Source organism: Erythrolamprus reginae, chromosome 9 (genome assembly GCF_031021105.1).
Source record: "Erythrolamprus reginae isolate rEryReg1 chromosome 9, rEryReg1.hap1, whole genome shotgun sequence".
NCBI lineage: Eukaryota > Metazoa > Chordata > Lepidosauria > Squamata > Dipsadidae > Erythrolamprus > Erythrolamprus reginae.
This window is the reverse complement of record NC_091958.1, coordinates 32109640-32122470: the sequence shown is the minus strand read 5'-3', so window position 1 is coordinate 32122470 and position 12831 is coordinate 32109640. Positions and strand designations below refer to the sequence as shown.

The following is a 12831-nucleotide window of genomic DNA, read 5'->3' as shown; positions in this document are numbered from 1 at the left end:
GGCGCATGTGGGGAAAGCACACATGTACGGGGAAGGGCATTGCATTATGGGTGTGGGCACATGGGCACACACTATCTCGCACGTGCACACCCTTTTTGGCACCCAAGCCAAAAATGGGTTCACCATCACTGGAATAGGTGTAAGATCTGTATTTGTGGTATGTCCAGAACGGTCTTAAATGTTGTGGAGGCCCTTCAGCTATTTGGAGCTGCTTTGTGCTAGCTAGATCAAGGGTGGGGAACCATGTCCCTTGTAGGACTTGTGGACTTCAACTCCCAGGTTTTCTCTGGCGGCCATAGCTCCCCCACCTTTGTGCTCCATGGAATGAATGGACCAAAAGATTCCTTCTTCAACTGGGATGCCATGGATCCCGGATGTCTTCTCCTTCAATTCCCTTTTGAAAAGGTTTCGTTCTTTCTTTGTTTCTTTCTTTGTTTGATATGCCACCCCTCTCCGAGGACTCAGGGCAATTTACAACATATAAAAAAACAATAGAATACAATAGCTAAACCCAATTAATTAAAACGGAATAAACTAGTCTAAAATCCCCTATTATGTTAAATATCAATCATACCCATTCAAACAACTACTATGCAAACCTTCATCAACCAGGGATCCAAGATCTAATCAGCACAAGCCTGGTGGCATTAATGAGTCTTAAGACTCTTGCAGAAGGCAGGGAAGGTGGGGGCAGTGCGAATCTCTGGGGAGAGCTGCTGCCAGAGGGCTGCCCCCCATACACAGAGAAGGCTCTTCCCCTCGGCCCCGCTAAGTGACATTGTCCAGTTGATGAGACCTGGAGAAGGTTGACTCTTTGGGATCTGACCACCAACCATTGGGATTCATATGCACACGACTCATATTCCCGCCTTAATAGTTTTACATTCAACTATAGCAATAGCCAAGGAGTGTTTGGGAGCAGGTCCTCTGTTGTGATTCAGCCTGAGGCTCCTCAGGGACCGGCTGGAGATCTGCCGGATCCATGCCCAGAGGAGGAGGACAGTGACCAGGAGGGGGAGGACCAGGCAGACGGGGGAGAGGAACATCAGGAGGAGGAGGAGGGAGAGCAGCCTGAGACCCCCGGGGGGGGCCTCTCCCCAGCTAGTAGCCTGGATTCATTGGATGAAGACGCACAGGCTATAATAGACATGAGGCAGAGACGTGCAGCTCAAAGAAGGGGCCAATTAGAAAGATATTTCCATCCCTGAATTGGCAACAGCTGGGTTTGGGTGTGGTTCTCCTCAGCAGGGTTGAAAAGGCAGGCCCGCCCTTACAGTCTTGTGGAAAGTTATCAACTGGGAGTCCTGTGACCTTGCTTCGATTCTTGGCGTCTCTGATCTTGGCTTGTGGCCTAGAAGCCTGGAAGACTTGGGGGAGGCATGGGTTTTATTATCTCCAGAGTTGTTTTTGCCAGCAAGAATCCTGTTTTATTGCCTGGCCTTCGTGAAACCTCTGTGAAACTGCATCATGTTCCTGTCTGTAAGAACAGTTTTTGTTACCTGTGTTTGCTTTCCAGTATATAAACTGCCTTTGCTTTTTACCAGTGTGTCTGGATACTCTTTTTGGTTGGTGTTGGCGTCTGGGGGGACCCAGACAGAACAGTCCTCTGGGCATTTTGATCAGTCGTGGGTTCTAAAACCTGTGGCTGCTGGTTCGTGTGCATGTGCAGAAGCATCCTCTCTTCCGCCTCTATCTGTTGTGGTTAGCTCTGGCCCAGCTCCTGCCCCAAGGACTGTGGATGTGGGGGAGACATCCACATGCTGCAGGCCTGTTTTGCCCCCAGTGGAATCTGCTGATGAAGGCTCCTCTGACCAAAAAGACATGAGTGACAGGGAGGAGGAGAACGTGGCAGACAGCTCAGAAGGAGATCAATTATCTAGCTCCTCCTTGGATTCAGAACAAGAGTTAATGATACAGCTACGCATGCGGAGAGTGATGCATAGGCAACAACAACTGAGAGATTATTATCAAAGAAAATGAGGCCACCTGTGGTTGGGTGGGGCTGTGGTAATTAGTGAGGCTGTTATAAATAGCAGCCTGTGGGTTTGGCCATTGAGTAGGATTATCTGATCGTTCTGTTTCGTGCCTGCTTTGCTGCATTTGACCTTTTGTGTGCTGATTTTTCTCCGCTTTGAAACTAAACCAGAGCAAAGTGTGTTTCACTTTGTGAAAGAAGAAGGACTGTGAATTGCCTCACAGCTGCAAGCTAAGTATCACAGAACTGATAAGGGACTTGTACCAATTACCAGTTTGTTTGGAGATGAGTGCTCTTTGCTATAGAAAAAGAGGGCTTAGTTTAAGTGAATTTTCATTATAAAGAACATTGTTTTGAATTTTCAAACGTCTGTGTGTCTGAAATTTGTACCTGTGAATTTTCGGGAGGAGTCTACCAGAGAGCTTGACAGAACATTACCTATTCACAGAACTGGGCTGATGAGAGGCAGAAACCTATTAAAGAGAGTCAACATTTTTTATAATATGTGGCAATGAGTATTACAAATATGAAATTTCCTGCCTGTTTTGTATGTCAATCCAGATGCTGTTTGTAATTTGGAATGTTGCTATTTCTAAATTAGCATTTCATGTATTCAGTACTGGTTTGAAATCTGCCATATTGAGAATTTTTGTTGAAAGTCTCTTCAAGATATATATCTTTTTAAAATCATCTTTATTGAGTTTTCCTTTAAAGAAACAAACATGTACAGAAAACAAAAAAGATCCTCATACAATAGACTAACAACCAATGACATAAACATAACATACATCTAAATAAAAAAGTATTAAAACAAACTCAATTCTCTTTTACAGCTTATCAATGTAGTTTTCCTATATAATTATGGTTTTCATTCTTATAGATATATAATTTTCTATAGATTGAATCACCTCGTTCAGTTTCAACATCTATTTCATTTATGTTACATAACTAAATATCTTATTGTTCTCATATTAGGTACACAGTGAGTAAAAGAATATACAGTGATCCCCCGATTATCGCGAGGGTTCCGTTCCAAGACCCCTCATGATAATCGATTTTTTGGGATGTAGTGGTGCGGAAGTAAAAACACCATCTGTGCATGCGCGCACCTTTTTCCATGGCCGCGCATGCGCAGATGGTGTTTTTACTTCCGCACCTGGGAAGACCCAGCAGCTGAGGAGCCGCCTGCCTGCCCGCTTGTCCGCCGCTTTTCCGCTTGTCCGCCGCTTGTCCGCTTGTCCAGCCGCTTGTCCACTTGTCCGCCCGCCGCTTTTCCGCCCGCCGCTTGTCCGCCACTTGTCCGCCGCTTGTCCGCTTGTCCGGCCGCCGCTTTTCTGCCCGCCGCTTGTCCGCCGCTTTTCCGCTTTTCCGGCCGCCGCTTTTCTTGTCCGCCCGCCGCTTGTCCGCTGCTTGTCCGGCCGCCGCTTGTCCGCCGCTCTGGGAGTTGAAGACCCAGGGAAGGTTCCTTCGGCCGCCCACCAGCTGATCTGCTCGGCAGCGCAGTAGCAGCGAGGAGCCGAAGATGGGGTTTCCGCGTTGCCCACGCAAAGGGGAAACCCCATCTTCGGCTCCTCGCTGCTACTGCGCTGCCGAGCAGATCAGCTGGTGGGCGGCCGAAGGAACCTTCCCTGGGTGCCGGCCACCGCTCGAGAGCAAGAGGGGGAGAGATAGAGAAAGAGAGAGAAGGAAAGAAAGAGATGAGAGAGGGAGGAAGAGAGTGTGAGAGAGGAAGAAGCAAGATAGAGAAAGAGAGAGAGAAAGAAAGATGAAGAAGGAAGGGAGTGACGTCATCGGGTGGAAAAATCGCGATATAGCGTTTTGCAAAGATCGAGATCGCGAAACTTGGGGGATCACTGTACTGTATTTTTCGGAGTATAAGACGCCCCTTTTCCCTCCCAAAAAGAGGCTGATAATTAGGGTGCGTCTTATACTCTGAACATAGCTTTTTTTCCATCCCTAACTAGCTGCTAATTATCTTCCCAGCTCTTACCTTGCAGCCTCTTTAATTGTTTCTTTCTGCAAAGAATGTTTTCCAATTTCCATTTCTGAACTTTCCAAGGTTTTCATAACAACAGTTATATTTGGTATTTGATCTGTTTTCCAATTTTGCACCTATACAAGATATTTTTGAGCTTGCAACTTGGGGGAGCTAGTAGTGCTGGTATCGGGGTGGGGTGGGGGATGTTGTGATATGTCTTTCTACTCCTCTAAAGCTTGCTTAGCTGATCTCACATCCTCAAGGCTAAAGAGAGATTTCTTCGTACTGTTTTCTCCTCTTGCCTCCTATGATACCAAGCCAATTTAGTCAACCTAAGAAAATCTATGAATCATCTTTATGCATGTCCAATGATCTTGGGTGGGTTGGATGATCTGAACATTGCATGAGCCTAGTCATTTTGCACTGCAAACCATAATTTATAGCTTACTGTGATCTATGGCTGACCCCTAACCAATGTAGGTTTGTTTAGTTAAGTCATGGGTTAACCAAATCATACTCACTGTGGGGTGACCAACCAATTGTTCAGTGATGTAAAACAGAAGATGCTTAGTTTTCAATCATGGTCCTTCTATGCTCACGTAGGGTTCTTACCATGAATGGTTAAGACCTATTTTCCATAGATTAAGCCAAAGTTGGAAAGTTGTGTCTAATGGATGTTTCTGGATACCAAAAAGAGGCATTGAAGCAGTGAAGGGCTGCAAAAGTTTTTACTACCATGCTATGGGCGTGGCTTGTTGTGTGGGTGTGGCTTGATGGTCATGTGACTTGGTAGGAGTGGCTTGCTGGCCATGTGGCCTGGTGGGAGTGGCTTGACAATTATGTGACCAGGGGGTGGCTTAAAAGTCATGTGACTGACTTAATGCTTTTATATGGTATGAGAAGTATAAAATTCATTCCTACTTTAAGAGGCATACAATTAGAAAGGCATTACTGGAGTTTTGGAATGACATTAAAAAAGACCACTTCTTAGTAATGCCAGAATGGATATCTCAGTGAAGCTATATGTTCCCCTAATTTATTACAAGAAGGTAAAATATGGAAATATAAAGATATATTAGCTAATAAATGGAATTTGAAAATGACACAAGAATTACTTGAAACAGGTGTAGTAATGGATTTGTGGCAATATTCACAGATCAAGTCCAGATTTCAAAAAGACGTAAGAACATATATATTTAGGAAAGATAATAATATTTTAGGGAAATTATTAATTATAAACCAAGGAAAATTGATTGGGAAAGTATATAAATATCTAATTAGTTGTAAGACTGTAGGTTGGATATTAAAGGATAATATGATTAGTTGGTGTAAAAAACTAGGTAAAGAAATAGATTTAACCACATGGGAAAAGGTCTGGACACACAATTGGAAAATAACCAAATCAGTTTCTTTCAAAGAAAATCAAATTAAGATGTTTTATAGATGGCATTTGCCACCTAATAGAATTTCAAAAATGTTTCCAAGCAAATCACCTAATTGTTGGAAGTGTAAAAAAGAAATAGGCACATATTATCATTTATGGTGGACTTGCTCAAAAGCGAAGAACTATTGGAATATGGAGGAAAGATGGTTAAGAGAAATTACACAACAAGAAATTAGGAAGATTCCAGATTTTTTTCTATTAGGTATTTCAAATAATAAATATAAAAAAGAAATATATTACTTAATAATTCATATTTTAGTAGTGGCTAGGATTGTTTTTGCACAAAGATGGAAAGAAATGGAAACACCGAAAGAAGAAGAGGTACTTAGAAAAATTATTGAATGTTAGATATGATGACGAGGCGGTTAAATAACCAAGAAGAATCTGAATTCTATAATATTTGGCAGATGGTATATATCTGATGGGATAAAAAAATGTATAAGGATGTTAAAATATAAAGTTAAAGAGTTAAATTTATTAGAAAGAATAAGCTATGTAGTGATGTTTTATATTAGAATTTACTTCTCTGATTTGATCCAACCTATAATTAGTTTTTCCTTTTTATACAAAGAAGACTTCTATTTTTGAGCAGAGCAGCTGTAGCTCCTTTTCATGTTATTTGTTTGGTTTGGTTTCTCAATGTTTGTTTGTAATGTCTTGTCTTTGCAAAACAATTTTTAAAAGTTTTTTTTAAAAAAGGTCATGTGACTGGGTGGGAGTGGCTAACTGACCAAGATAAGGTTTCAAATAGGTGCCTGGACTCTTTTTCAGTTGATTAAGTCACATTATTTGAATAGCCACAAAAAAGACAAATGATAGGCAACATTATTTGTTGAGGAGCACAGTAACTTTTTAAAGTTTTGATAACAGATCAGGCAAGTAGCTCAATTTTATTTCATTGCTATAAAAGTTCAGTTCTAGATAATGATTAAAATGATTAAAGCATTTATAGGTAAACACTACTACAGTATTTAATTAGTTCCTGTTTTAAAAGTAATTAAGGTTCATACTAAGGTATTAGAGAAGGAAGGACAATAAAAAACCCATTAAGTATTCAATAAATAGTGCATAAACTTACTCCCCCCACTGTGTCCCTCTCCTGTGGGGGCAGCAGCCCATTACTGCATTGAAGTGAGCAAAGCAGGGGTGAAATTCAGCAAGTTCTGACAGGTTCTGGAAAACTGGTAGCAGAAATGTTGAGTAGTTTGGAGTACCAGCAAATACCACATCTAGCTGGCCCCAGAGTAGGGAGGGAATGGGGATTTTGTAGAATCCTTCCCCTGCCATGCCCACCATGCCACAGCCATGGAACCAGTAGACAATTTTTTTAAAAAATTTCATCTCTGGAAAAAAGGAATAAGAATAAGATGACCTAGAAGGGATCTTAGAAGTCTTCTAGTCCAACTCCTGACTCAAGCAGGCGAACCTATACAATCTCAGGCAAGTGGCTGTCCAGTGTCTTAAAAACCTCCAGTGATGATGGAGCAGCCACGATTTCTGGAGGCAAGCTGTTCCACTGGTTAATTGTCCTCACTGTTAGGAAGTTTCTCAATTCCAGGTTGCTTCTCTCTATTTGGTTAGTTTCTGTTGTGGTTAGCTCTGGCCCAGCTCCTGCCCCAAGGAATGTGCAGGTGGATGTGGGGGAGACATCCACATGCTGCAGACCTGTTTTTCTCCCGATGGAATCTGCCAATGAAGCCTCCTCTGACCAAGGAAGCATGAGTGACAAGGAAGAGGGGAGTTTGGCAGACAGCCCAGGAGGAGATCAACCATCTGTATCATCTTTGGATTCTGAACAAGAATTAATGACACATCCATGCATGCATAGACTGATGCATAGGAGACAACACCTGAAGGATTATTACAAGAGAAAATGAGGCCACCTGTGGTTGGGTGGGGCTCCAGTAATTAGGGCTGCTGCTATGAATAGCAGCGTGTGGGTTTGGCCGTTGTGAAAGAGTATCTGATCGCAGTTCTTCAGGAATCGTGTGTTGCTGTTTTCTGGACTTTGTTGATTTTTCACGCCTTTGAAACCACAGCAGACCAAGGTGTGTGTGCGTGTGTGTGTGTGTCTCACTTCAATGGAAAAAGAAGGGGTGTGAAGTTTCTTCACAGCTGCTAGCTAATTACTTAATGACTGCTTAAGGGAAATTGTACAGACTACCCAGTTGTTTTGGGACGAGTGCTCTTTGCAATACAAAAAGAGTGCTTAGTTTATTTTGAATTTTGTGATAAAGAACATTGTTTTGAATTTTCAAACGTGTGTGTGTCTGCAATTTGTACCCTTGAATTTTTGGGAGGCTCCTACCAGAGAGCCCGGCAGAACAGTTTCCAACCACTGTTTCTTGTCCTGCCCTCTGGTGCTCTGGAAAACAATTTGACCCCCTCTACTTTGTGGCAGCCCCTCAAATATTGGAATACTGCTTTCATGTCACCCCAAATTCTTCTTTTCTGTAGACTAGCCAGACCCAAATCCTGGAACCATTCTTCATATTGGATGAAGCATTTAAAGCCATTTGTCATATTATTCATAAGAAGTTGTGTCTTGAAAAAACAAAACCGCATTAGCCAAGAGCTCTGATATCCCCTTGACACCACTTTTTGTGCTGTCGTGATGGCACACCTGTTAGAAAGTGGTGTTGCAGGCTAACTCTGCCAATTGCCAGCAGTTCAATTCTGACTAGCTCAAGGTTGACTCAGCCTCCCATCCTTCCGACGTTAGTAAAATGAGGACTCAGAGGCTGATTCTGTAAACTGTGTAGAGAGGGCTGTAAAGTACTGTGGTATATAAGTCTAAGTGCTCTTGTTGTTGCTATGCCTTCCTTCCTTCCTTCCTCCCTTCCTTCCGTCTGTCCTTCCTTCCATCCATCCAGGGTGCACAGTGGTTAGAATGAAGTATTGCAGGCTCACTCTCCCCACTGCCATGAGTTTGATCCTCACAGGCTCAAGGTTGATTCAGCCTTCCATCTTTCAGAGGTGGGTAATGAGGTAGGTCCCAGATTATTGGGATCGGGTGGCGCAGTGGTTAGAGTGCAGCCCAGCAGGCTACTTCAGCTACTACTAGCTGTAGTTCATCAGTTCAAATCTCACCACCCTCTCAAGTTTAACCCAGCCTTCCAGCCTTCCGAGGTGACTAAAATGAGGAATTAGACTGTTGGGGGCAAGAGGCTGATTCTGTAAACCACTTAGAGAGAGGTGTAAAAGCACTATGAAGTAGTATATAAGTTTAAATGCTATTGCTATTGCTCTGTTGGGAACAATAAGGCTGGTTCTGTAAAACCATTTAGAGAGGGCTTTAAAAGCACTGTGAAGTGGTATTTAAGTCTAAGTGTTATTGCTGTTCCTCAACCCAGCAGCCTCCAGATGGGTCAGGCTACAATTCCCATCATCCGCAGGTGCCATCATTATGGAAAATGGGGATAGTAGTCCAGTGCATCTAGAGAGCACCAGCTTGAATAAGGGGTGTAGGCAGTCCTCAACTTACAACCATTCATTTGCTGACAGTTCTAAGTTACAATGTAACATGGAGACTGGCTCACACAACCTCCATCTTGCCTAGCCTCAGAAATGTTGGCCTATCCATTGCGGTTGCAAGTGTACACAAACTCACCAGCTCACAAACATTTATCCCCAAGAAGGAGTCAAGCTATTCTACAAAGCGCCAGAAGGCAGGACAAGAAGCAGTGGGTGGAAACCAAACAAGGAGAGAAGCAACCTAGAGCTAAGAAGACATTTCCTGATAGTCAGAACAGTTGATCAGTGGAACAGCTTGCCTCCAGAAGTTGTGAATGCTCCAACACTGGATGTTTTTAACTTCCAGATGTTGGATAACCATCTGTCTGAAGTAGTGTAGGGTTTCCTGCCTAAGCAGGGGATTGGACTAGAAGAGGTCCAACCAAGGTCCTTTCCAACTCTGTAGTTTGTTGTTGTTGCTATTGCTCTTGTTGTTGTTGTTGTTTTCATTGTTGTTGTTGTTGTTGTTGTTGTTGTTGTTGTTGTTATTATTATTATTATTATTATTATTATTATTATTATTATTATTATAGTAGAACACTTCAAGTGCAGAAAACTGGTGGCCAAGAGATGAGTGTGGAATGCAGAGAGGAAGCAGATGGTTTTTAAAAAAATGTTTTTTAAATTTTATTTGGGAAGAGGGAAGCATTTTGGGGGGGGGGGGCTTTCTCCACCCGGAAGACTCAGAAACAGTCTTGCATGTGCATGAATGGTGGCCCCTAACTTCTCCTCCCCCTCCGTCCCTCCTCCAAACTGATTTTTCTTCTCCTTTTTTCCCCTTTGACACCCTGCCCCTTTCTTTCTTTAAAATGCAAAAGGGAAGGAGGAAGCAAACCTGGCCAGGCTATTGGGCAAAGCCGCTGAATGTGTCTCCCCAGCCACCACCAATCCCCTCCGTCACCTTTTGAAGGGGAGAGTGGGGTCCCAGGAAAGAGGAGGGGAGGGGAGCACCGATTACTACCATTCTGGTCATGTGCTTGGAAGCAGTCTGGTGCTCCTTCACTGGCGCTCTGGTGTGAAACCCAAAAGGGGAACTGCCAGAAGGGAGGAGCTGCTGCCTGGGTTTTTTTTGCCAAAGCCCCTGGAAGAGACAAAAGCATATGATGGGCAGCTGAAAGCAAAGGTAGGGCTACAGCTATCGCTGCTCACCTGGACTTGGGGAGGGCTGGGTGGTCCTATCGGAGCTGCCGTAGCATTGTCTTGGGCTGAAAAGCAAGGAAAATGCCACCAGGATGCAAGAGCTGGCTTTTTGGAGGGGCATCTTCTTCCCCCGTGAAGGAAGGCCAGGCTTGAGAAGGCAGACCAGATTCAAGGAAATCAGGATAAAGGTGGACTCTACTTGCACTACATCTTTTTTGTCTCCAAAGCATAAACTGGTGGGGTTTTGGATCATTGTGTTGGCGTTCCCCTCCCTTTGTTCTTGAGGCAGCTTTGTTCTTGAGGGGCAAGCGGTCTTCTCCTGCCCACCTTCAGGGTTGGACGGTGTGGTCACCACGAGATGCTGCCGGTGGGTCATCTTGGAGAAAGACATCAAGAACATCAGGGGTAGGGGGGCTGGGGGGAGGGGGGAGCCAGAGGGTGGCTAAGACCTGGCATGGGGAGCTTGCTTGGATGGTGTGTCACAATGGCAGAGTTGATGGGAAGCCTGGACAGGCGTGTGTGCTCTGCTTGTGACCCTCCCTGGCTTTCTTCCTCTCTGTGGTTTCAGCAAGCCATCTTCTGTAGCTGAGCAGAATGGGCAGCGGCTGCCTGGGTGGGCGTGGAGGTGCTCCTGGTTCTGGCTTTTCCTCCGTTTGGCTCCTGGTGATTTTTTCCCCCCTGTACCTCTGCAGACTTTTCTGATTGCTGTTTGTCCTCAGGGAGAGGAAGATGTTTAGCTGACATCAAAAAATCCACTCAAAAAAAGATAATGTGTATACGATAACTGGGGAGAGAGAGAATGTGTGTGTGTGAGAGAGAGAGAAATGAGAGAAAGAGAAAGAATGAGAAAGAGAAAGATAGAGAACGAGAGATAGAATGAGAGAGAGAGAAATAATGAGAGAAAGAGAGAGAATGAGAAAGAGAAAGAGAAAGAATGAGAGAGAGAATGAGAGAGAGAGATTGAATGAGATAGAATGAGAGAGAGAGAGAATGAATGAGAGAAAGAGAAAGAACGAGAGAGAACAAGAGAGAGAGAATGAGAGACAATGAGAAAGTAAGAGAAAGAGAAGAATAAGAATATGAATGGGCATTGTTGGAAAGGGTTTCATTGCTGTGGTTTTTGGTTTTTCATCCTTGCCATTGTATGATGAAGGTGGCAGGCTGTTGTTTCTCCTCAAATCATGGACAAAGGCTAGGAAATCCTCACCTGCCCAAAGCCAAAAATTAAATCCATGGCAGAGCAAAAGGTGCAGGAATTCCTGGATCTCTTGGATTCAAGTCTAGAAATGAAATCAACTCCCAGTGTTGCATACAGGAGGAATATCAAATCTAGATTTTAGTGTGCAGACAGAGACACAAATGCTTCTTTCAGGGTTGGTGTTAGAGATGTTCCATGACTTAGCTTGGTGGGTGGACCTGACTTGTGTTGTGATTCCGTCTCAGGCTCCTCAGGGAACGGCTGAACCTCTGCCGGCTCCATGCTCAGAGGGGGAGGATGAGGAACAGGAGGAGGAGGAGGAGGCCCAGGCAGACGGGGAGGAGGAATATCAGGCTGAGGGAGAGGGAGAACAGCCTGAGTCCCCCGGGGTGGAGCTCTCCCCAGCAAGCAGCCTGGAGTCCTTGGATGAAAATGCACAAGCCATCATCGATCTCAGGCAGAGAAGAGCAGCACAACGAAGGGGACAATTAGCCAGGTATTTCCAGCCCTAAATAGGCAACAGCTGGGTTTGGGTGTGGTTCTCCCCAGAAAGGCTGAAAAGGCAGACCCACCCTTCCTGTATTGTGGAGTATTATCTTTGGGAGTCCTGGGACCTGGCTGTGATCTTTGGCGTTTCTGACTCTGGCTTGTGGCCCTGAAGGCTGAAACCTTGGGGGGAAAGACGTGGGTCTTATTCTCTACAGTAGTGTGTGTGCCAGCAAGAAGTCTGCTGTATTGTCTGGCCGTCATGACTCTGCTGTGAAGCCTCATAGCCTGTCTGTTGGGAAGAACAGGTTTTTCTCTGTGTTTGTTTTTCCAACTATAAAGTGCCTTTGCTTTTACCAGCGTGTCTGGCTGCTTTTTTCAGTTGGTGTTGAAGTCTGGGGGCACCCAGACAGAACAACTTGGGATTATAAATATTGTTTTGTTCATTTGTACCGACATGCATGGATCTTCAAAGTGGGGGATTAACAGAATACAGGTAATCTTTGATGTACAACAGCAATTGATGCCCAAAATTTCTATTGCTAAACATAACATTAAGTGAGTTTCACCCCATCACATGACCTTTCTTGCCATGGTGGTTAAGTTAGTAACCTGGTCTTTAAGTGAATCTGGCTTCCCTCATTGACTTGGCTTGTGAGAAGGTCGCAAAACATGATCTTTAGACACAGCAACAGTCATAAATCTGAAGCGGTGGCCAAGTATCTGAATTTTGATCCCACAATCATGGAGACGCTGCAAAGGTCATAACTCTGGACAACGGTCATGAAAGTCACGTTTATCAGTGCCGTAACTTTGAACCATCCCTAAATGAACTGTTGTATGATCAAGGACTACCTGTTAAAAGAGGTGGAAGGGACCTTGGAGATCTTCTAGTCCAATGATGGCAAATCTTTTTTAACTCGGGTGCCGAAAGAGTGTGCGTACATGCTGTCACAAATGCACAAGTGCCCACACCCATAATTCAATGTCTGGGGAGGGCAGAAACAGTTTTCCCTACTCCCTGGAGGCTGGAAATGGCCTATTTCCCAACATCTGGTGGGCCCAGCAGGCTCGTGTTTCCCCCTCCCCAGGCTCCA

The 12831-nt window shown here is 44.3% G+C and overlaps 1 protein-coding gene across 10 annotated transcripts in view; it reads left to right on the top strand.

Moving 5' to 3' along the window:
- The window catches only part of SEPTIN12 (septin 12), a 164673-nt gene that overhangs the window by 58202 nt on the left and 93640 nt on the right, over positions 1 to 12831 (top strand). The window contains exon 1 of one of the 10 annotated variants that reach the window (XM_070760799.1): positions 9935 to 10033. The exons of 7 other annotated variants lie outside the window; for them this stretch is intronic. The gene's annotated coding sequence lies outside the window, so the exon portion shown is untranslated. Of the gene's footprint in view, positions 1 to 9934; positions 10034 to 10096; positions 10239 to 10265; positions 10287 to 12831 lie in introns of those variants that run through there. 2 more of the 10 variants (XM_070760801.1, XM_070760802.1) reach the window with 2 other exon arrangements.